Below are 25,221 nucleotides of genomic sequence, written 5' to 3' on the forward strand. Positions count from 1 at the left end.
CCTGATCCTGCCCCCACGTCCATTCTCTCTCCCCTAACCTGCTCATGTCCCTTCCTCCCTCTGCCTCCCATGATTATTTTGTTCCATTTTCTAAGTGGGATTTAAGCATCCTCACTTAAGTCTTACTTCTTGTACAACTTTGTTGTGTCTATGGGGTATATCATGGGTACTTTGTATTTTTGACTATTATCCACTTATCAGTTAGTATATTGCATGCATGTCCTTTTTGGATCTGGGTTATGTCACTCAGGACACTATTTTCTAGTTCCATCCATTTGCCTGCAAAGTTCATAATGTTCTTGTTTTTAATAGTTTTATAGTATTCCATTGTATAAATGAACCTCATTTTCTCTATCCATTGAGGGAAACCTGGGTTTTTCTACATTCTGGCTATTACAAATAAAGCTGCTGTGAACACAGGGGAGCTTGTGTCTTTGTGGTATGGTCAAGCATCATTTGCACATATGCTCAGGAGAGGTACAATTTAGATTTCTACATATAAAAGAATGAAGATAAATCCATATTTATTACTTGGTACAAAACCCAACTCCTTGTGAATCAAAGACTTCAACATAAATCCAGAAACATTAAACTTCAAAAAACAACAAATGGGGAACAGTTTTGAACACAGTGGCCCAGAAGAAAAGTCTATGATCAAAACCCTAATAAGCACTAATATCAACAATTAACTATTTTATTTACTCAGTTAATTCATGAAACTGAATAGCTTCTGTAAGACAAAGGACACCATCAATGAAACATGGAGAAATCTGTGAAACAAGAAAAGATATTTTAACTTTTCATCTGATAGAGAACTAATATTCAAACTATGTGAAACCCAAGAAACTAGATATTAAAAACATGCTATTGAAAAATGGATACAGAATAGATCTAAAAAGAGAATTCTTAACAGAAGAACCTCAATTGGCTGAGAAACAAAGAAATGTTCAACATCCTTAGTTTTAAGTAAAATACAAATCAAAATCTTTTTGTGATTCCATCTTCTACCTGTAAGAATGACAAAACTCCATAACACAAGTAACCGTTCATGGTGACAAGGATGTGGGATAAGAAGAACTGTCCTTCCTTGCCAGTGGGTGTGAAAATTTGTACAGCCACTATGGAAATCAATAAGGGAGCTCCTCTTAAAAGTGGCAATCTATCTACTTAAAGACCCAGTTATACCACTTTTGGGCAAATATCCAATGGTGTCCCATCCTACAATAAGGATACTTGTTCAGCTGGTACACTACAGCTTGGTTTGTTCATAATAGCAGGAAGTGGAAACAACCCAGATGTCCATCAACCAAATAATTGATAAAGAAATTTTGGTACATTTATATAATGAAGTATTAATCAGGGGTACAAAAAGACATAAAATTTGTAGGGAAATGGATGCAATTTGAAAAAATCATTCTGAATGAGGTAATAAACACCCATGAAGACAAATATGGTTTTTATTCATTTGTAAGCAGATATTAGTTGTTAAGTAAATGATAATCAAGCTGTAATTCCTAGACTCAGAGAGGTTATGTAAAGGAGGCTATAGTGGAAAATTTGCATCTCTCTGGGAATGGTAAATATAATGATTTTAAGGGATGATTTTAGATGAGTGGTGAAGAAAGCAGAAGTAATCAGATGTGGACATGGAGGAAGAGATTGCAGAGTATTATATGGAAACCTAGTAAGATGATAACTTACTGACATGTCTGAGAATGTCCCTAGTGAGGACTCCTAGTAAGGGAAGATACATAATCTGAACTGACTAACTTTTGAAGCAAGACAAGGCTTTCATTGGGAGCACTGGGTTACATATGGTTGAGTTGTTGGCCAAGGAGGAACTGTGAAGATTTTTAAACATCCCAGGGCAATGCTAAGACTGAAGTTTTCCCTCTGTCAGTGGAGCCTTATTACCAAGGACAATTTCTGCTTAACTCATTGAGTAGAGAGATAAAGATGATGCAACCTTGGAGCTTTCACTCTATATACTCATGTCTTTGTTGTGAGTTTAGTCTAATTGTTTAAAACAGAAGTCTGCACAACATCCTACCCACAAAACTTTTCAACTACAGTCAGTTCTTTCTTCAAGGTATTCTTCGAAAATGGTGGTACTGAACACATTGAAGTGGCCAACCAATGTTTAGTCTTACTTTAGTTTAGTTTAGATTAGTTTAGTTTAGCCCATCCCACAAAAGGGAGCTCATATCCTATAATCCTTGGGTGTTCACAAACAGGAGACTGGATGGCCCAGAGATCTTTGGTAGAATCATGACTGATTAATGAATGAATGAATGAATGAATGCATGAATGAATGAATGAATGAAATGATTAAAATGATATTTTACTATACTCATACCTTGTCCAATGGCCATCTGAGAGGCTTCCTCTAGTAGCACTGAGACCCATAACCAGGCATTATACGGAAAATCTAAATTGGAGGTCTTCCTTGGAGATCTGGGAATTCTGTGGAATAGGGGAAAAAGAATATCAAAGTCAGCAGAAATCGGGGACACCAGGAGAATATGGACTACAGAATCAATTCAGTAGGGTTTACATAGGCTCACAGAGACCGATATGTCAAATAAGAGACCTATATGGATCTGCATCAGGTTATTTCCATATATGTTATGGCTGCTTGATTGGTGGTTTGGCATACTCCTAACAATTAGAACAAGTGAGTGTATCTGTGACTCTTTTGCCTGTTCTTCATATACTTTTACTCCGGTTAAGTTGTCTTGACCAGCCTCAATATCTTGTCACATTATATCTTCTTTTTCCTGTCTGGCTGTATTCTATTGGAGATCTGCTCTTTTTCTGAAGAAAAAATAGTGAGTAGTAAGTAGATCTGGGAGAGAGAGAGGAGGTGGTAGTAGGTGGGTTTGGTGGGAGGAGTGGATAAAGGGGAAACTGTGATAAGGATTTCTTTTACGAAAGAAAAATCTATTAAAAACTATTTAAAAATAGAGGATTCAACTTCTTAGAAAAATAAAAGGAAATAATCTCAGAAAACACAGATCAAACTATGATCTCAGCACATAAATCAAAGACTAGGCTGACTTTTTACAAAACTTACATGATGATTATCTATGGATTCAGAATTGCAAAGGAATTTCTTACCTCTTATTGGAGAAAGGGAATAGGATGGTTCAATATTTTCATTTCCAGAATAACCCTAGACTAGACTAACAAGACCAAAGAGGTTATTAATATATAGTTAAATCCAAAACTAAACCAAGCAAGAAGAACATATTCAGGTATTATTGTGCCATGAATATCATGAGAAAAGTATTTTTAAAATAATTAACTTTAAGAGAAAACACATTACTGCACATTGTAAAATTCTTTCATCTCAATCTTCTGAACAAATGTAGAGAAACACTTTGAGGTTGAATGCATTTATTTCCTTTCAGAGTTCTCACTATGTAGTCAACCATCACGAGGAAAACATGGTTACCAAGTTATCCAGGATGGTGGTACAGGAAGCAGATGCTGGTTACATGTTGCTAAATATGAAGAAAAAATGTAGAACATAAGTTAGGCAGACATATAACCTTCATTGTGGATCTCTAAAGCCTTAGGATTATCAAGTTATTCCTGCATCTTTACGGATTCACAGCCCCACCAAACAACATCTAGCTGAGGAAACAGTGGCTAAACACATGACTTTTCAAGTACGATTACAGACTGAATAATGTATAGATAGTAGAGAGCCTACTGAAAAGTAAATAACCACAATTACCATGAATAAAGGCATAAAATATTCCTAAAGACATAAAGTGAAGGGCTATTCTGCTGTGTATTGGAATAAAAATGGGAGAAAATATATATCTCATTATAGTCCAACGAAAGTTGGAAAAGTCATCAGTAAAGCGATTTTATAAATTTTAGAAAATATTGCAAACATCTCACCTTAGGATGGCAAATAATCACACAAGTTCTAAACTGGCTTTCAAATGTCTTGTTTTGCATTTCCACCTGAAAAAGAAAAGACAGTGAGAGATACTGCAGCCTTGTAATAAGCAAGGCACAGAGAAGTATCACAGAGAACATGTTCAACAGTGGGGCTATTCTCTGATATAAAAATGACTCCCATGTGTCATAGATATGAATTTGAATAAAGTAAAGCAAAAAGGCAAATACTTTATTTAAATGAAAATATGTAAGAATTAGAAATAATTAAACATAAGGCATGAAATTGGTTTAAACATGTGCTAAATTTCTATGTTTCATATCCATGAATAATAGAAAAGTCAAAATGTCGTGACATTTTTATATGTTACAACAATGATTATAAAGTTTAAGCACTGTTGCTACAATGAACATTATCTAGCGTGTCTGAGTTTGTAAAAAATATAAACGACAAGCAATGCTAGTAGCAATTGGAAATGGTACTGCTACTAGGGGAAATGATTTGGTTTCCTCAAATTACAGAATGATTTAGACTTTCTATTCCTATGACCATACTTTAAATACAAAATAGAAACATAAACAGATAGTATCCTTTCAGTATTACAATAAAAAATCATCAACCAAACTGCTATTAAAGCTGAGAACTTGAAACCTCAGATTGCAAAGGGGTAATCTCACTACGGAAATATTTTCCCCATCCTAAACACAAGATATACTCTGCCCCCACTCATTGAAATATTGCCTTTTCTGCCTTTGACTGAGGAAATTAAACTAACAGTGGTTTTCTCTGAAGGAGATGCCAGGCAAGACATTATAGATGTTCTTCAGGGACCACAAAGAGTTGACTCTAGATATTTAACCAAAATTAATGCTAAGCATGCTCCTAGATGAGAGCTAGAAAGTGTAGTCCACAAGGAGGACCCCTATACTACTAAAGAGCTCAATAGGTTTACTAATTTACTCAAGCGAAAATCCTGAGGGATGTGTGTGAGAACAGATTTCAAGAGTATGGGATACATTCAGAGCCTGCCCCACATGTGGCCCATACATATACAGCCACCCAATTAGACAAGAAGGATGAAGCAAAGAAGTGCAGGGCGACAGGATCCCGATGTAGATCTCTCCTGAGAGACACAGCCAGAATACAGTAAATACAGAGGCGAATGCCAGCAGCTAACCACTGAACTGAGAACAGGACCCCCGTTAAAGGAATCAGAGAAAGAACTGGAAGAGCTTGAAGGGGCTCAAGACCCCATATGAACAACAATGCCAAGCAACCAGAACTTCCAGGGACTAAGCCACTACCTAAAGACTATACATGGACTGACCCTGGACTCTGACCTCATAGGTAGCAATGAATATCCTAGTAAGATCACCAGTGGAAGGGGAAGACCTTGGTCCTGCTAAGACTGAAACCCCAGTGAACGTGATTGTTGGGGGGAGGGCAGCAATGGTGGGAGGATGGGGAGGGGAACACTCATAAAGAAGGGGAGTGGGAGGGGATAGGGGGATGTTGGCCCGTAAACCGGGAAAGGGAATAACACTCGAAATGTAAATAAGAAATACTCAAGTTAATTTAAAAAAAATTAAAAAAAAAAGAGTATGTGATAAAAAACAAAACAAAACAAAAAAAAGAGTATGGGATAATGGTGAATCAGGCTGAGTTTATTCATATAGGCTGAATGTGTGGAGATATTAGTTTTTATATTGAAGTACACAGAGTAAACGTTTGAATTGTAGAATGACATATCTGTCAAAAGATAGTCTATTGAAACGGAGTTGGTCGTTACCAATATACCTTGGTTTAGTGATGATGAAAGAATTTTAAGGCTCAGGGAAATTTTAATGGTAGAGTGAGTATGTTAAAACTTAATCTTTCCCAGTGTGTAGGCTCAGAAGACATGCCCTTCAACAATCATATATTGAGATGCAAAATGGTGAGAGGGGCATTATTGTACTTAAAGATCTTTGTACTCACCAGTTTTGTTGTGCCAGAATTTAGGGTTTAAGATATTTCTGTTTATTTATATGACTTAAATACAATGGGTTTACATGGGCCTTAAATTAGCAGAGTCCAGATGCCAGCACAAAATCAAGAAACTCAAGATGATTATAATTATCATAGCGGGGAGCAGAAAGAAAACATTGTCCATAGTGAGCTGATCCATTAATTTTCAGTTCAAGCAAAGTGAATTTTATAGTTTCATGACTCATATAGACACTGGTAATGGCTAACAAAAAGAAGTGTTTCTAGGTATGAAATAGACTTATAAAAACAACTACTCCATTTTTATTTGCTCTATATAAATGAAAGAAATATCAAAATAAATGAAAAATTTAACTGGGTTATGACAAAAGGCAATCTCAGCCATGAATCAGTTTCCAGACTTGAACCAGTTTGCAGACACAGAACCTTCTGTATGAAGGGGTGTCCAAGTTCTCCTGAAAAAGGATCTTGCTAAAATTCCAGAATTTCTCTATCCCTTTGCCCAGAGGGACCTACAGACTTTTCTCATGGTAATTATATACCAGGAAAAAGGAAGTAATCAGACTTTCTGGGGTCTATTGGATAGTGGTTCTGAATTAACACTGGTTCTTTGTTTGGGAAGGTCCCAAGAAATATTGTGGATACGGGTTCTGAATTGATGCTAATTCTGGAAGACCTCCAGAAGCCTTCTGACCCTCCAGTTAAAATAGTGGCTTGTGGAGGAGGAAAGAGGACTAACAGAGTTTTGGCTGATATCAGATTTCCAATAGGTCCAGTAGGCTATTAATTTATCATCTTGTTATTTCCCCAGTCCAAGAACCTATGGTTGTAGTATATAACTTGGAAGTTTGCAGAATTCTCACATTGGTTCCCAGACTTGTAGAGTGAAGTTATTCTAGTATGGTTGGAAAGGCTAAATGGAAACCTTTAGAGATGACACTGCTAAAGAAAATAATGAGTGAAAAACAGACTCACAGTCCTGAGTAATTTTAGAAATTAGTGTAAAAAGGCAGAGGCGGTGGTTCATGATACATGTGCCTTTAGCTCTACTATCTGACTATTGTGGAAGGCAGATTGTTCATGGAAGTTGACAGTTGTCTATCAAAAACTCAGTCAAGTAATAACTTCATTTGCATCTCTAGGTACATGGGTATGTATGCATCTATTGATGCAGGAAATGCTATTTTCTCTACCTATCCATTATGACCACCAGATGCAATTTGCTTTCATTTGCCAAGGTCAGAAGCTACCTTTACATTTATGTTAAGAATATATTAATTATCCAGCCCTGTGTCATAACTTTGTTTGAAAGTTTCTTGGTTGTCTGTCTCTTCCTTAAAATATATTGATTTAATATACTGACAGACAGCATTATTATGATTGGATCAATTAAGCAGGTGATAGTAACCACTTTGTACTTGTTGGTAACACATATTGCATAGAAGATGAGAAATAAATCCAACAAAAATTCAAGGACTTTATACCACAGAGAAATTCTTGAGAGTCTAGTAGTGCACAACATGAGATATATTTTTTTAAAGGTGAAAGATAAGTTGTTCAACTTGACCCCTTCAACCACCAAGAAAGAAGCATAATGTTTAGATGACCTACTTGGTTACTGTAGACAGTGTATTCATTACATGGAGATGTTACATAAATTCCAAGTGACTTGGTAAGTGTCTATCTTTGAGAGAGACTTATAACAGCAGAAGGTTCTTCTACATGTCTAGGCTGCTGTGCAGGATGCTTTCCTACTTGGACCATGTAATACAGCAGACCTGACAGTATTAATTATAGAATATACAGAATATAACTTTTAGATTTTGTAGTAAGGTTCTACAATCACTTCTGCACAATTATTTTCCATTTTTTAAAATCTTTTTTCCATCTTTATTAACTTGAGTATTTCTTATTTACATTTCGAATGTTATTCCCTTTCCCAGGTTCCAGGCCAACATCCCCCTAACCCCTCCCCCTCTCCTTCCATATGGGTGTTCCCCTCTGCATCCTCCCCCCATTACCGCCCTCCGCCCAACAATCATGTCACTGGGGGTTCAGTCTTGGCAGGACCAAGGGCTTCCCCTTCCACTGGTGCTCTTACTAGGCTACTCATTGCTACCTATGAGGTCAGAGTCCAGGGTCAGTCCATGTATAGTCTTTAGGTAGTGGCTTAGTCCCTGGAAGCTCTGGTTGCTTGGCATTGTTGTACAAATGGGGTCTCAAGCCCTTTCAAGCTCTTTCTAAGATTCCTTTCTAAGATTCCTTCAACGGGGTTCCAGTTCTCAGTTCAGTGGTTTGCTGCTGGCATTAGCCTATGTATTTGCTGTATTCTGGTTGTGTCTCCCAGGAGAGATCTACATCCGGTTCCTGTTGGCCTGCACAAGTATTTTCCTTGTAAGAAACAACTCTTAGACTAATATTGAGCCTTAGTGAAAACTGAAGGTTTGGCAAAAAAAAAAAAAAAAACTCTGAAGTTACCAGTTATTCTGAGCTGCCTATCATGAGCTCGAGGTTATCACACCTACGAAGTCATAAAATATGACAAGGACAATAGAATCTATTATCAAATGAAAGTAATAAATATGCAATTGGATCTAAGAAAAGCCATAAGGCCCAAGTGATAGGAAGAATTTACATAAATGTCTATGATTTTTAATTCTGTTGCAATGATATCTTCTGCCAATGATGCACATATAGACTCATGGGGTATTTAATATGATAGTTGACTGCAGAAGAGAATATTAGAGCCAGGTTTCTGATGTTCTACACGTTAGCACATACAGAAGTCGACAGATACAACATTATAACTCCTTTCTGGGACAGCTTCAAGGGATTCCAATTAATGGAAATCTTCATAGTGGGCATTGCTTAAGACCCAATCATAAGTATATGCAAATCAGCAATTTAGTAATTGTTAATGGTGCCAAATCATATTTTAGAATAAAGAGAATATATTCAAAAAATAATGCTGAAAAAATGTACATATGTATAGGAATTAAATTTGACTTACATCTACATCTTTCACAAAAACTAACTCAAAATATGTCAAAGACCAAAATATGAAAACTGAAATACTGTAACAAGTAAAACAAAACATACACGTACCCTTTATTATATGGGTATAGAAAAGGACTTTCTGAATTGCATTTGAACAAGAATTGAGGTCAACAATTAAAAATTGAATATCATAAAAATTAAAAGGATTCTGAACAGCTAAAGGAAGAATTATTTAGATGAAAAGGAATTCAACAGAACTTGATCTTTGTTGGCTATAAATTTGTGAGGAAAATAATATCTAGAAAACATAAAGAACTCAAGAAAGACTCACAACTAAACAGACAAATAAATGAAATGTCTTCATCCAAGCTTCCCCTCAGGGCCCATGGAGCTTTGCAGAAGCGAGGTAGAAAGGTTGTAAGAGCCAGACCATATAAAATTCAAGAAGTTGGAAGACCAAAGTGTCAGTGCTTCAATCCTTCTTAGTGAGGAAACAAATATGCACAGGAGGAAAAACATGGACAAAGTGTGGAGCAGAGACTGAAGGAAAGGCCATGAAGGGACTGCCACACATGGGGACCCATCCCACATACAGACACCAAACCCAGTCACTATTGCCAAGAAGTGCTTCCTGACTGAAGCCAGATATGGGTGTTTCCTGAAAGGCACTACCAGAGTCCTACTGATACAGATGAGGATGCTTACAGCCAACCATCATTCTGAGCACAGGGACCCCAATGGAGGAGTTAGGGGAAGGACTGAAGGATAATGGCAACCCCATAGGAAGAACCCCCATATCAACCAACCAGACACCCCAGAGCTCCCAGGGAATAAACTACCAACCACAGAGTACATATGGAGTGACCCATGGCTCCAACCTCATATGTAGCAGAGGATGGCCTTGTCAGGCTTCAGTGAGAGGGGAGCCTCTTGGTTCTGTGAAGGCTAGATGCTTCAGTGTAGGAAAATGCCAGGGCAGGGAGGTGGGGGGAGTGTGAGGGTTGTTGGTGGAGCACCTTCATAGAAACAGGGGAAGGGGGATGAGATGGGAGCTTCCAGAGGGGAAACAAGGAAAGGGGATGACATTTGAAATATAAATTTTAAAAAAAATCAATAAAAAAGAAATAAAAAAGAAAGAAGCACCAATTAACCTCTAAAAAAACTAATACAACTAAAAAACAAAATGTTACAGAAATTTAACAAAAGAGAAGAGCCAAAGGTTATGGTTGACTCCGAGGAAATTGTGCCCCTCAACACAAATGGTCTGATGCACATAGGAACTCACAGATTGTGGCAGTATACACAGGCCCAATAGAGAGGTTCAAACCAGATCATCTACCAATACTGAGAGGGGGTCTTAGACTAGTCCTACCATTCCAATGGATAAATTTATCCCCGACATCCTAGTTGAAATAGAAGACTTAATTTTCTTTAACACAGTGTCAAATTGCAAATCAAAATTGATTTAAGAATCCCTTTTACCCTAGTCAGAATGGCAAAGACCAATAAAAGAGGTGAATACAAATAATGGAAGGAGTGTTGACCACAGGGAACACTCATTCACCCTTAGTGGAATGACAAACTAGCTCAACAACAACAGATATCAGTGTAGAGGATTACTAAAAAGCTAAAACTAAATCTATCCTATGTCTCAGGTACACTACTTCTTGGCTTATGCCCAAAGTACTAATTTCAGAGACATTCAATCATGTTTGACTGCTCTATTTATCAAAGCTAGAAAATTGCAAAATCCTAAATGTCCTTCAACCAATGAATTTATAATAACATGATAAATATATACTAAGGAATACTATTTAGTTGTAAAGAAAAAATGAAATCAGTTTTTTTTAATAAATCAATGAATCTGTAAAAGATCATGGTAAGCCTGACCCAGAAAGAAAACATGACATGTTTTCCTCAATGGATATTTCTAGCTTCAGATTTGAGTATATATCACAGAGTAACTACAGAAATAAGTAAATTCATGTGTACCATTGACAAGTTATGGGGTTTAGAGAGCAATATAGAGCGGAAATAACAGGGAGCACTGATCTGATCAGTGGAATGAGAAAAGGAGCATTCTAATTAAGAATGGAGGAAGAAAATAAATATAAAGGAAGGATGAAGGGAGTAAAAGATAGTAATGATGCTTTATAAATTCATAAGGAACCAATGTATTTACTCTTTATATAAAAATTTAAAAACACAATACATATAATTCTATGTAGAAAACATCAAAGAAAATGTTAAATCTTTATATACAAATTATCCAGATAATGAGGGACACCATGAAAAGACCAAATCTAAGAGTAATTGTAATAAAGGCAGACCCAGGAAATATTGTCAACAAAATCATATTGGAAATTTTTATAACCTAAAGAAGGAGAGCTCTAGAAAAGCACAAGAAACATACAGAACATCAAATAGATCTGACCTGAAAGGAAATTCCCTTTGCTACATAATTATCAAACACTAAACCTACAAAACAATGAAAGAATATTAAAACGCTGCAAGGATAAAAAAGTAATAAACAAATGCAGTTATGTTAGAATTACACCTGACTTCTCAATGGAGACTGTAAAAGATAGAAGAATGTGGACAGATATGCTGCAGAATCTGAAAGACCACAGATGCCAGACTATTGCACCAAGCAAAAGTTCAATCAACATAGTTGGAGAAAATAAGATATTCCATGAAAAAGCAAACATTTAATTAATATTTATGTATAAATTTATCCTCAGAAGGAAATCTCAAACCAAAAGAGTTCTAAAACCATGAAAAGACAGGGAACAAACAATCTAAGATGGTCATAATCAAACAAATAGAAGCATGTGGAAACACCACCAACAACACCATTACCATGACCAACAAACAGAAATCAATGATCATCGGTTATCAATATCACTCAAAATCAACAGACTCCATTTCCCAATAAAATGGGGACTAACAATGGATGCAAAACCAGGATCAATAATTCTCTTGGATCCAAGAAATACATCTTAATATCAAGGATAATTATTACCTCAGGGTTGGAAAACAGATATCCCAAGCAAATGGAATTAAGAAGCAAGATGGAATAGATATTTTAACATATAACAAGATATATGTAAAGCCAAAAATTATCATAAGACATAGGAAATAATATACTCTTTCCTGATCTGGTATCATTTTATTGCTGTCTAAATATTATGAATTTGGAGAAAGTTCCATGAGCTGCACTGAAGAAGGACTATTCTTATCATCATTGTATGGACTATTCTTATCATCATCATATCATCATGCTCATCAAAGAAACAATCCAACAGAATGACTTTACAACTATTAACTTCTATGTGCAAGCAAAAATACACCCAAGATTGTAAATGAAGCTGTAGAACAACTTAAATTACATAATGACAGTGGGGACACTTAAATAAACCACTCTCACCAATCAACAAGCCATTGAGATAAAACTAATCAGAGAAATGCTAGAGGTAACAGACATAAACAAAATGATTTTCACAATATGTACAGAACATTTCACTCAGACATAAAAGAATATACCTTCTTTAGTGCACCTAATGAAACTTTCTCCAAAATTGATAATATTTAAACACCAATATAATCTTACCAGATACAGGAAAATTGAAACCACATTCTGAATCATATTAGATAGACCACCACAGATAAAAGCAGAATATTACAATGTCAGAAAGCTTACAATCTCATGAAATCTGAGCAACTCTTTACTGAATAAAAAATTGAGTTTTGACAGCAATAAAGATAGAAATTAAAGACAATAAAGTTGAATGAAAATGAATAATGACACAAACTTACGAACACAATAAAATCCGTGCTAAGAGAAAACTTCATAGCACTAAGTTCATTCATGTGAGTGTGTGTATGAGAGAGAGAGAGAGAGAGAGAGAGAGAGAGAGAGAGAGAGAGAGAGAGAGAGAGACTGAAGCAATCTCATGATCTTATATTGGGAAATAATAGCACAACTAAAAGCTGTATCACAGTAAGAAAAAGTCAGACCCAATAAGAGTAGACACAAAGAAATAATCAAACTCAGAGCTGAAATCAATAAAATAGAAGCAAAGAGAAAATATAAAGAATCGGGGAAACTAAGAGTGGTTCTATGAGAAAGTCAGTAAGACTAACAAAACCTTATATGAATTAACTAAAATCATGAGAAAAAAATCCAAACTAACAAAACCAGAAATGAAAAGAGGGGTATAACAAGAGGAACTGATGAAATCCAAAGTATATTTAGGACACAATTTTAAAAAATGACATCAAAAATTAGGATAATCAAGGAGAAATGAATAATTTTTCTAGTTACCACTTACAAAAGTTGAATAAAGACCTTACAAGCAATTTAAAAATAACTATAGTCCATAGTGAAATAGAAGTAGTAATTAAAAGTCTCTCAGCCAGAAAATGCCCAAGGTCAGATGGTTTTATTGCATATTTCTTCAAGACACTAAAGAAGAATTAAAGCTGATGTTCCTGAGTTTATTCTACAAAATAGAAACAGAAGAAGCATCATGCAATTCATTTTATAAGACCATAGTAACCCTGATTCCAAAACCACATAAACATCCAACAAAAAAAAAGAGAATTGTAGATCAATTAACTTTATGGACATAGATGCAAAAATAATAAAATACTTGCAATCCTAATCCAAGAACATATCAAAATGACCATAGGCCATGATTAAGTAGACTTTATCCAGGAGATTCAAGGATGGTACAATATACAAAAAATCTGTTACTGTAATCTATCATATAAACAAACTGAAAGACAAAATCCACATGATCATCTTATTAGATGCAGAAAAGACCTTTTGCAAAATCCAATACTGTTTTACAATGAAAGTTCTGGAGATATTAGGGATAAAAGATACTTACCCATACATTATAAAGTCAAATTATAGCAAGTCTATACCCAACATAAATTTAAATGGAGAGAAACTTAAAGAGATTCCACTAAAATCATAAGCAAGACAAGAATGACCAATCCCTTCATATTTATTAAGTGGAGTACATGAAGTCTAAGCTAGAGTAATAAGACATCTGAAGGAGATCAAGACAACACAAATTGGAAAGAAAAATTAAAATATATATGAAGATGATATGATAGTGACTCTAAACATTCCACCTGGGAATTCCTACAGCTGAAAAACACTTTCAGCAAAAATAGCAGATGCTAAATTAATTCCCCCAAAATCAGTATTCCTTCTATATACAAATGATAAACTGAGAAATAAATCAGGAAAACATCTTTCACTGTAGCCTCTAATAATCTGAAACATCTTGCAGTAAATCTAACAAAGTTAAGTCCCAGTCTTGTAGAATAAAAACTTTAAGTCTTTAAAGAAAGTTATTGAAGAAGATATCAGAAGAATGAAAAATCTCCAATGCTCATTGGATGGTACAATTAACTTAGTAATACTGGTAACCCTGGCAATACAATCTACAGACTCAATGCAATCCCCATCAAACAAACAAGATTATTCCTCACAGAACTTGAAAGGACAAATTTCAAATGGACACAGAAAATATCTGAATATCTAAAACAAACTGAATAATAAAATAATTCTGGCTTCCTGGTTGCTGCCGCTGCAGAGAGCCCCTGGGCAGCACCCCACGAGCGAACTTGAGCCTCGAGACCACAGGTAAGACCAAATTTTCTGCTGCAAGAAAGCTGCCTGGTGAGCTTGGGACACACGGAAGCAGAATTTCTCTAGAACCGGGCACATTCTGTGTTTACCGGAAGTCCCACACCCGCGGATCCCGGCCCGCAGCAGCTCTCTGCTCCCAGACCCGGTGAGAGAGAGACCCAACCGCCTGGTCAGGTGGGCACTCCTGAGGCTGCAGAGCGGAAGAGACCACCAACACTGCTCACCCCTGCCCACATCCCTGGCCCAAGAGGAAACTGTATAAGGCCTCTGGGCTCCCGTGGGGGAGGGCCCAGGAGCGGCAGGACCCCTGTGCCTAAGACACCACCAGAACCAGAAGGAAACAGATCGGATAAACAGTTCTCTGCACCCAAATCCCGTGGGAGGGAGAGCTGAACCTTCAGAGAGGCAGACAAGCCTGGGAAACCAGAAGAGACTGCTCTCTACACACACATCTCGGACACCAGAGGAAAAAGCCAAAGACCATCTGGAACCCTGGTGCACTGAAGCTCCCGGAAACGGCGGCACAGGTCTTCCTGGTTGCTGCCGCTGCAGAGAGCCCCTGGACAGCACCCCACGAGCAAACCTGAGCCTCGGGACCACAGGTAAGGCCAAATTTTCTGCTGCAAGAAAGCTGCCTGGTGAACTCAAGACACAGGCCCACAGGAACAGCTGAAGACCTGTAGAGAGGAAAAACTACACGCCCGAAAGCAGAACACTCTGTCCCCATAACTGACTGAAAGAGAGGAAAACAGGTCTACAGCACTCCTGACACACAGGCTTATAGGACAGTCTAGCCACTGTCAGAAATAGCAGAACAAAGTAACACTAGAGATAATCTGATGGCGAGAGGCAAGCGCAGGAACCCAAGCAACAGAAACCAAGACTACATGCCATCATCGGAGCCCAATCCTCCCACCAAAACAAACATGGAATATCCAAACACACCAGAAAAGCAAGATCTAGTTTCAAAATCATATTTGATCATGATGCTGGAGGACTTCAGGAAAGACCTGAACACACTTAGGGAAGCACAGGAAAACATTAATAAACAAGTAAAAGCCTACAGAGAGGAATCGCAAAAATCCCTGAAAGAATTCCAGGAAAACACAATCAAAGAGTTGAAGGAATTAAAAATGGAAATAGAAGCAATCAAGAAAGAACACATGGAAACAACCCTGGATATAGAAAACCAAAAGAAGAGACAAGGAGCTGTAGATACAAGCTTCACCAACAGAATACAAGAGATGGAAGAGAGAATCTCAGGAGCAGAAGATTCCATAGAAATCATTGACTCAACTGTCAAAGATAATGTAAAGCGGAAAAAGCTACTGGTCCAAAACATACAGGAAATCCAGGACTCAATGAGAAGATCAAACCTAAGGATAATAGGTATAGAAGAGAGTGAAGACTCCCAGCTCAAAGGACCAGTAAATATCTTCAACAAAATCATAGAAGAAAACTTCCCTAACCTAAAAAAAGAGATACCCATAGACATACAGGAAGCCTACAGAACTCCAAATAGATTGGACCAGAAAAGAAACACCTCCCGTCACATAATTGTCAAAACACCAAACGCACAAAATAAAGAAAGAATATTAAAAGCAGTAAGGGAAAAAGGTCAAGTAACATATAAAGGGAGACCTATCAGAATCACACCAGACTTCTCGCCAGAAACTATGAAGGCCAGAAGATCCTGGACTGATGTTATACAGACCCTAAGAGAACACAAATGCCAGCCCAGATTACTGTATCCAGCAAAACTCTCAATTAACATTGATGGAGAAACCAAGATATTCCATGACAAAACCAAATTTACACAATATCTTTCTACAAATCCAGCACTACAAAGGATAATAAATGGTAAAGCCCAACATAAGGAGGCAAGCTATACCCTAGAAGAAGCAAGAAACTAATCGTCTTGGCAACAAAACAAAGAGAATGAAAGCACACAAACATAACCTCACATCAAATATGAATATAACGGGAAGCAATAATCACTATTCCTTAATATCTCTCAATATCAATGGCCTCAACTCCCCAATAAAAAGACATAGATTAACAAACTGGATACGCAACGAGGACCCTGCATTCTGCTGCCTACAGGAAACACACCTCAGAGACAAAGACAGACACTACCTCAGAGTGAAAGGCTGGAAAACAACTTTCCAAGCAAATGGTCAGAAGAAGCAAGCTGGAGTAGCCATTCTAATATCAAATAAAATCAATTTCCAACTAAAAGTCATCAAAAAAGATAAGGAAGGACACTTCATATTCATCAAAGGAAAAATCAACCAAGATGAACTCTCAATCCTAAATATCTATGCCCCAAATACAAGGGCACCTACATATGTAAAAGAAACCTTACTAAAGCTCAAAACACACATTGCACCTCACACAATAATAGTGGGAGATTTCAACACCCCACTCTCATCAATGGACAGATCATGGAAACAGAAATTAAACAGTGATGTAGACAGACTAAGAGAAGTCATGAGCCAAATGGACTTAACGGATATTTATAGAACATTCTATCCTAAAGCAAAAGGATATACCTTCTTCTCAGCTCCTCATGGTACTTTCTCAAAAATTGACCATATAATTGGTCAAAAAACGGGCCTCAACAGGTACAGAAAGATAGAAATAATCCCATGCGTGCTATCGGACCACCACGGCCTAAAACTGGTCTTCAGTAACAATAAGGGAAGAATGCCCACATATACGTGGAAATTGAACAATGCTCTACTCAATGATAACCTGGTCAAGGAAGAAATAAAGAAAGAAATTAAAAACTTTTTAGAATTTAATGAAAATGAAGATACAACATACTCAAACTTATGGGACACAATGAAAGCTGTGCTAAGAGGAAAACTCATAGCGCTGAGTGCCTGCAGAAAGAAACAGGAAAGAGCATATGTCAGCAGCTTGACAGCACACCTAAAAGCTCTAGAACAAAAAGAAGCAAATACACCCAGGAGGAGTAGAAGGCAGGAAATAATCAAACTCAGAGCTGAAATCAACCAAGTAGAAACAAAAAGGACCATAGAAAGAATCAACAGAACCAAAAGTTGGTTCTTTGAGAAAATCAACAAGATAGATAAACCCTTAGCCAGACTAACGAGAGGACACAGAGAGTGTGTCCAAATTAACAAAATCAGAAATGAAAAGGGAGACATAACTACAGATTCGGAGGAAATTCAAAAAATCATCAGATCTTACTATAAAAACCTATATTCAACAAAATTTGAAAATCTTCAGGAAATGGACAATTTCCTAGACAGATACCAGGTATCGAAGTTAAATCAGGAACAGATAAACCAGTTAAACAACCCCATAACTCCTAAGGAAATAGAAGCAGTCATTAAAGGTCTCCCAACCAAAAAGAGCCCAGGTCCAGACGGGTTTAGTGCAGAATTCTATCAAACCTTCATAGAAGACCTCATACCAATATTATCCAAACTATTCCACAAAATTGAAACAGATGGAGCCCTACCGAATTCCTTCTATGAAGCCACAATTACTCTTATACCTAAACCACACAAAGACACAACAAAGAAAGAGAACTTCAGACCAATTTCCCTTATGAATATCGACGCAAAAATACTCAATAAAATTCTGGCAAACCGAATTCAAGAGCACATCAAAACAATCATCCACCATGATCAAGTAGGCTTCATCCCAGGCATGCAGGGATGGTTTAATATACGGAAAACCATCAACGTGATCCATTATATAAACAAACTGAAAGAACAGAACCACATGATCATTTCATTAGATGCTGAGAAAGCATTTGACAAAATTCAACACCCCTTCATGATAAAAGTCCTGGAAAGAATAGGAATTCAAGGCCCATACCTAAACATAGTAAAAGCCATATACAGCAAACCAGTTGCTAACATTAAACTAAATGGAGAGAAACTTGAAGCAATCCCACTAAAATCAGGGACTAGACAAGGCTGCCCACTCTCTCCCTACTTATTCAATATAGTTCTTGAAGTTCTAGCCAGAGCAATCAGACAACAAAAGGAGATCAAAGGGATACAGATCGGAAAAGAAGAGGTCAAAATATCACTATTTGCAGATGACATGATAGTATATTTAAGTGATCCCAAAAGTTCCACCAGAGAACTACTAAAGCTGATAAACAACTTCAGCAAAGTGGCTGGGTATAAAATTAACTCAAATAAATCAGTTGCCTTCCTCTATACAAAAGAGAAACAAGCCGAGAAAGAAATTAGGGAAACGACACCCTTCATAATAGACCCAAATAATATAAAGTACCTCGGTGTGACTTTAACCAAGCAAGTAAAAGATCTGTACAATAAGAACTTCAAGACACTGAGGAAAGAAATTGAAGAAGACCTCAGAAGATGGAAAGATCTCCCATGCTCATGGATTGGCAGGATTAATATGGTAAAAATGGCCATTTTACCAAAAGCAATCTACAGATTCAATGCAATCCCCATCAAAATACCAATCCAATTCTTCAAAGAGTTAGACAGAACAATTTGCAAATTCATCTGGAATAACAAAAAACCTAGGATAGCTAAAGCTATCCTCAACAATAAAAGGACTTCAGGGGGAATCACTATCCCTGAACTCAAGCAGTATTACAGAGCAATAGTGATAAAAACTGCATGGTATTGGTACAGAGACAGACAGATAGACCAATGGAATAGAATTGAAGACCCAGAAATGAACCCACACACCTATGGTCACTTGATTTTTGACAAAGGAGCCAAAACCATTCAATGGAAAAAAGATAGTATTTTCAGCAAATGGTGCTGGTTCAACTGGAGGGCAACATGTAGAAGAATGCAGATCGATCCATCCTTATCACCCTGTACAAAGCTTAAGTCCAAGTGGATCAAGGACCTCCACATCAAACCAGACACACTCAAACTAATAGAAGAAAAACTAGGGAAGCATCTGGAACACATGGGCACTGGAAAAAATTTCCTGAACAAAACACCAATGGCTTATGCTCTAAGATCAAGAATCGACAAATGGGATCTCATAAAACTGCAAAGCTTCTGTAAGGCAAAGGACACTGTGGTTAGGACAAAACGGCAACCAACAGATTGGGAAAAGATCTTTACCAATCCTACAACAGATAGAGGCCTTATTTCCAAAATATACAAAGAACTCAAGAAGTTAGACCGCAGGGAAACAAATAACCCTATTAAAAAATGGGGTTCAGACCTAAACAAAGAATTCACAGCTGAGGAATGCCGAATGGCTGAGAAACACCTAAAGAAATGTTCAACATCTTTAGTCATAAGGGAAATGCAAATCAAAACAACCCTGAGATTTCACCTCACACCAGTGCGATTGGCTAAGATCAAAAACTCAGGTGACAGCAGATGCTGGCGAGGATGTGGAGAAAGAGGAACACTCCTCCATTGTTGGTGGGATTGCAGACTGGTAAAACCATTCTGGAAATCAGTCTGGAGGTTCCTCAGAAAATTGGACATTGAACTGCCTGAGGATCCAGCTATACCTCTCTTGGGCATATACCCAAAAGATGCCTCAACATATAAAAGAGACACGTGCTCCACTATGTTCATCGCAGCCTTATTTATAATAGCCAGAAGCTGGAAAGAACCCAGATGCCCTTCAACAGAGGAATGGATACAGAAAATGTGGTACATCTACACAATGGAATATTACTCAGCTATCAAAAACAACGAGTTTATGAAATTCGTAGGCAAATGGTTGGAACTGGAAAATATCATCCTGAGTGAGCTAACCCAATCACAGAAAGACATACATGGTATGCACTCATTGATAAGTGGCTATTAGCCCAAATGCTTGAATTACCCTAGATCCCTAGAACAAACGAAACTCAAGACGGATGATCAAAATGTGAATGCTTCACTCCTTCTTTAAATGAGGAAAAAGAATACCCTTGGCAGGGAAGGGAGAGGCAAAGATTAAAACAGAGACTGAAGGAACACCCATTCAGAGCCTGCCCCACATGTGGCCCATACATATACAGCCACCCAATTAGACAAGATGGATGAAGCAAAGAAGTGCAGACCGACAGGAGCCGGATGTAGATCGCTCCTGAGAGACACAGCCAGAATACAGCAAATACAGAGGCGAATGCCAGCAGCAAACCACTGAACTGAGAATAGGTCCCCTATTGAAGGAATCAGAGAAAGAACTGGAAGAGCTTGAAGGGGCTCGAGACCCCAAAAGTACAACAATGCCAAGCAACCAGAGCTTCCAGGGACTAAGCCACTACCTAAAGACTATACATGGACTGACCCTGGACTCTGACCCCATAGGTAGCAATGAATATCCTAGTAAGAGCACCAGTGGAAGGGGAAGCCCTGGGTCCTGCTAAGACTGAACCCACAGTGAACTAGTCTATGGGGGGAGGGCGGCAATGGAGGGAGGGTTGGGAGGGGAACACCCATAAGGAAGGGGAGGGGGGAGGGGGATGTTTGCCCGGAAACCGGGAAAGGGAATAACACTCGAAATGTATATAAGAAATACTCAAGTTAATAAAAAAAAAATGGAAAAAAAAAAAAAATAATTCTGATTTTATGACTGTCACCTATTTCAAGTTGTATTACAAAGCTGTAATAATCAAAACAATTTGACATCAGAATAAAACAGACAGATTGCCCAATGGAATGGAATTGATGATACACAGATTAATACACATGCACATGCGTACCTGATCCTTTAATTAGAAGTCAGAAATACACATTGTAAAAAGAAAGTATGTTGAACAAGTGATGCTGCTCAGACTGAATTTCTGGATATAGAAGAATATAGATAGATCCATATTTATAACCCTCCTCAAAATTAAAGTCTACAGGGATCAATACCACACACATTGAATCTGATAAAAGAGAAAATTGATAATAGCTGTGAATTCATTGGTACAGAAAAAAGAGTTACTGTTTAACAGAGATGGCACTAATAGCACAGGCACTAAGATAATTAATTAATATATGGGACAATAAAACTAAAAACCATGTGCAAGTCAAGGAACAGTGTAATTTGGGCAAATCTGTAGTGCAATACCCTGTGACCTATAGTGCTATCTTGTGTGCATAATACACTAGGGAAATGGTGTCACAAAACTTGTGGGAAGTATCAATCATTAACTGATTTTACATGAGTCCCACATCACAAGACATAACCTATATTTAACACTGCTTAGGCTACCAAGAAACAGAAAGCAGATAGCCCAGAGACGTAGACTAAAATCAAATACTAAGTGTTATCTTTTTAATTTGTGAAAAATTCCTCTTCATTATATTCTGCTATATGTAGAGATGAGTGTCTTGCCCTGCCATCGTCAGAGAAGCTTCTTCCTGCAGCAGATGGGAACAAATACAGAGACCCACAGACACTGCGGAGTGGATGAGAACCCTTAGAACAAAGGTTCTAAAAGTTTTGTCTCCATCAAATCCCTTCCCTTAAATCTCAGGGTGTCTGTGGAATAGGAGGTGGAAAGAATTCACGAGCCAGATGAACAGAGGATGCCAAGAGAACCATGCCCTTTAAATCTACTGAACAAAGCTGATATGAGCTCACAGAGAATGAAGTAGCTAGCAGATGGCCTACTCAATTCTGCACAAAGTCCTCTATGTATATATTATAGCTTACAGTTTAGAATTTTTATGGGAGTGTGAACAAGTAGCTGTCTGATTTTTGTGTCTTCCATTGGGGCTCTTTTCTTTTTGTTGGTTTTCCTTGTCCAACTTCAATGTTATGGAGTGTGTGTGTGTGTGTGTGTGTGTGTGTGTGTGTGTGTGTGTGTGCCTGATTTTATTTTATCTTATAATTTATTTTTTATGTCTTGTTGTTTTTTAGAAACCCACTCTTTTTAAATGAAATACAAAAAAGTAATTGGCGCAAATGTGGTGGGATGAAGGGAGCACCTGGAAGCAGTTGGGGGTGCTGTAATTAGGATATATTGTATGATAAATGATTCTATTTTCAATAAAAGGAAAAAAAGTATTTGAAACGTAAAAAAAATTAAGAAAATCTTTAAGATTCTAACTTAGCTCAGTGTTTAAACCATGAATCTGCAACATGTCAATATTAATAGGTAAGTATTTTCAATGACAAAATGAACTTTATTACAATAATACAGGGGATATATTTCCACCCATAATTTAAATGTGTGAAATTACTCAATGTAAATAAATCTTTACAAATCCTATGATAACATTGGCCATACCGAGAATTATGTCAGATTTTCTGATTTGATACATGGTACAAAGCATGTAGCCATGGAATTGGATTCTAGAAGCATATTTATGCTCCTCGGTAGGTGCAGAATAAAGAAAGGCCGATGAGGCTACACATTCTACAGTGTATCTCCCTATCTCCTTCCAAAGAAATAGAGCCATTTAAACAGTGGAATTGTTTCTGCCTACTGTTGTATAAATGGCACACTGCTATCAATGGCTGTATAAAGATTTATCAAGCTGATTCCTATTTCTTTGTTATCTTTTGTAAGCTAACCCCAAAGCCAGACAGGAGGAAACTTGATTAACAGTGGAATTACCTGAGGTCTTTGGTAATTCTGTATATGCAGGGTCATCTTCTCCTCTGGTCTCAAGTTCACTAGTGCCATCAGTCACAGAATCATAGGTCACTATTGCATGCTTGCTATCATGTTCAAACTCAGATGTTTTGGCTCTTTTGTTACTGGGACCTGCTTGGTCACTGCTATGTGTGGATGTATTACTGCAGGAGGGTAAACTGTCATTATTACTTTCCAATCCACTAGTAGTTCTAATTGGCTGCTCTTCTCTGTGTTGGACACTGTTTGTGGTCATTATCTCCTGTCCTCTTTTGATAATAAGACTACAAGCTGGTTGGGTTTTATATTTCCTTTTGCCTAATTGTTTCTTTCTAGAAGAATTCTTTTCCTTACAAACTGGAAACATTTTGCTGATTAGTTCATCCAATTGAGGGTCTGGATCTAATGACCTTTTTGAAATTAGTTTTCTCCTGCAGACAGGGCATTCCTTGTTTCCTAACCTAAGAGCTGTGATGATGCAGTCCTTACAAAATCGGTGGAAACAGGACTTTGTAATCCTGGTGTTCCTTAGTGTATCTAAGCAAATTGGACACTTGAAGTTATTATTCTCATCACTCTGTAAAGCCACAATTTCCAAGTCATTTGTAGTTCTCTTCTGAGGTGTTCCTAGTAATTCCTGTGAACTGTGTTTTGATGTTGCTCTTTCTGGTTGTGTTTCCTTTGTATGATTGCTCTGTGACATGATGGCTTCTGAAAGAGCCTGAGGCTCCTCTGGTCTCAGATTGGGCTGGACTAGGGATTTTGCATTGTTTTTCTCTGGTATCTCCAATCACCAATGAACATCACTTTACTCAGGTATATTTTATGCATGCAAAAACCTATAAAGAGTAAAAATATAAAAAAATGTTAGCTGAATAAAATGAATAATCAGTTATGTAGTCTGACAAAATTCATCTCAAAAAAGCAGAATTGTTGGCTTGGGAGATGGCTCAGTAGTTAACTGCTCTTAAGAGATCTTGAGTTCAATTCCCAGTAACAACACGGTGTCCCTCATGTATAAAGGGATCTGATGCCCACCTCTGTATACAGATAGAGAACTCATTCATAAACCATTTTCTAAAAGGTGTAGATTGTTAAACTAGATTTATCTCCATGAAATACATTTGAAGAAATATTAATCAAGACACAGAAAAAAATAAAAAGGAAATAATAACTTGACTAAGTAAATTAAAAGGAATTTTTAACACTAAACTTAAAAAGCAATGAAATTATTACATGCTGAGGAATAAAGGGAAAATCCCACCCCTAGACAAAGAACTACAAGCAAATAATGACCATTGAGCAGAGGGGGAGGGGAGGACACCTGGTGTCCCCAGCATTGAGCTCTCTATTTGGTTATTCAATACAAAGTAGTCAGGTCTGAAACCATATACACACAAAAAGGACTCACTATGTATGTTTACATATTTATGGATATGTCTAAATTTTCAAGGGATGAAAGGTAATTTGCAGGTAGAGAAATAATTTGTATGGAGTGAATATGTTCAGAGTATGTTATATACTTGAAAGGCTTCATGAAACCCATCAGTATGTATGCAAAATTAAAATCAATAAAAAGAATATCTTGGAAATGCTAGCAAGCCCTACATGATGTTATTAGCTGTGTCTGAGAAAATGTTAACACTTTACCTACATTGAGTGGATGCATCTTTGTAGTTGCATTTAGACTGTCCACAATAGGACACTGTGAAGAGTACTCCCATAAGCTGTTCTTTATTTAGTAAACAACAAACCATTTATAAGCTAAACTTTGTTTCACAGAAACCTGGCTAGCCTAACAGGCATAATTCCATGGGAATTTTTCCCCTGGCATCACTTATACAAAAAAACATCATTATGCTGTAGGCTATGAAATGTCATAACATAGTATATTTGTTCATTGAAAATATTGGAGAAACATCTCTTAGTGACATACCATTCACAAAATAAATATGTGTGAAAGGAGGGTAATGGGGTATTAGAAGTGATTTATGTACCTAAAAATGTAATATGCAATACATATCAAATATTTCCTATTCTGAAAAGCCAACCTTTAAATGTATTATCATTATCAAAGTCTTCCCACAAAGAAATATTATTTAACTTCTCAAAAAT

At 37.1% G+C, this 25,221-nt stretch overlaps 1 pseudogene across 1 annotated transcript; it reads right to left on the bottom strand.

The window, feature by feature from the left end:
* Positions 1 to 3,379: 3,379 nt before the first annotated feature.
* LOC102555852 (E3 ubiquitin-protein ligase RING2-like) lies at positions 3,380 to 23,896 on the bottom strand (annotated as a pseudogene). The gene is made up of 3 exons (XR_015646848.1): positions 23,089 to 23,896; positions 3,910 to 3,975; positions 3,380 to 3,503 (listed from the first exon to the last, which is right to left on the bottom strand). The product of XR_015646848.1 is annotated as an E3 ubiquitin-protein ligase RING2-like (transcript).
* Positions 23,897 to 25,221: the final 1,325 nt, after the last annotated feature.

This window comes from Rattus norvegicus, chromosome X, assembly GCF_021556685.1.
Source record: "Rattus norvegicus strain SHRSP/BbbUtx chromosome X, alternate assembly SHRSP_T2T, whole genome shotgun sequence".
Classification (NCBI taxonomy): Eukaryota; Metazoa; Chordata; class Mammalia; order Rodentia; family Muridae; genus Rattus; species Rattus norvegicus.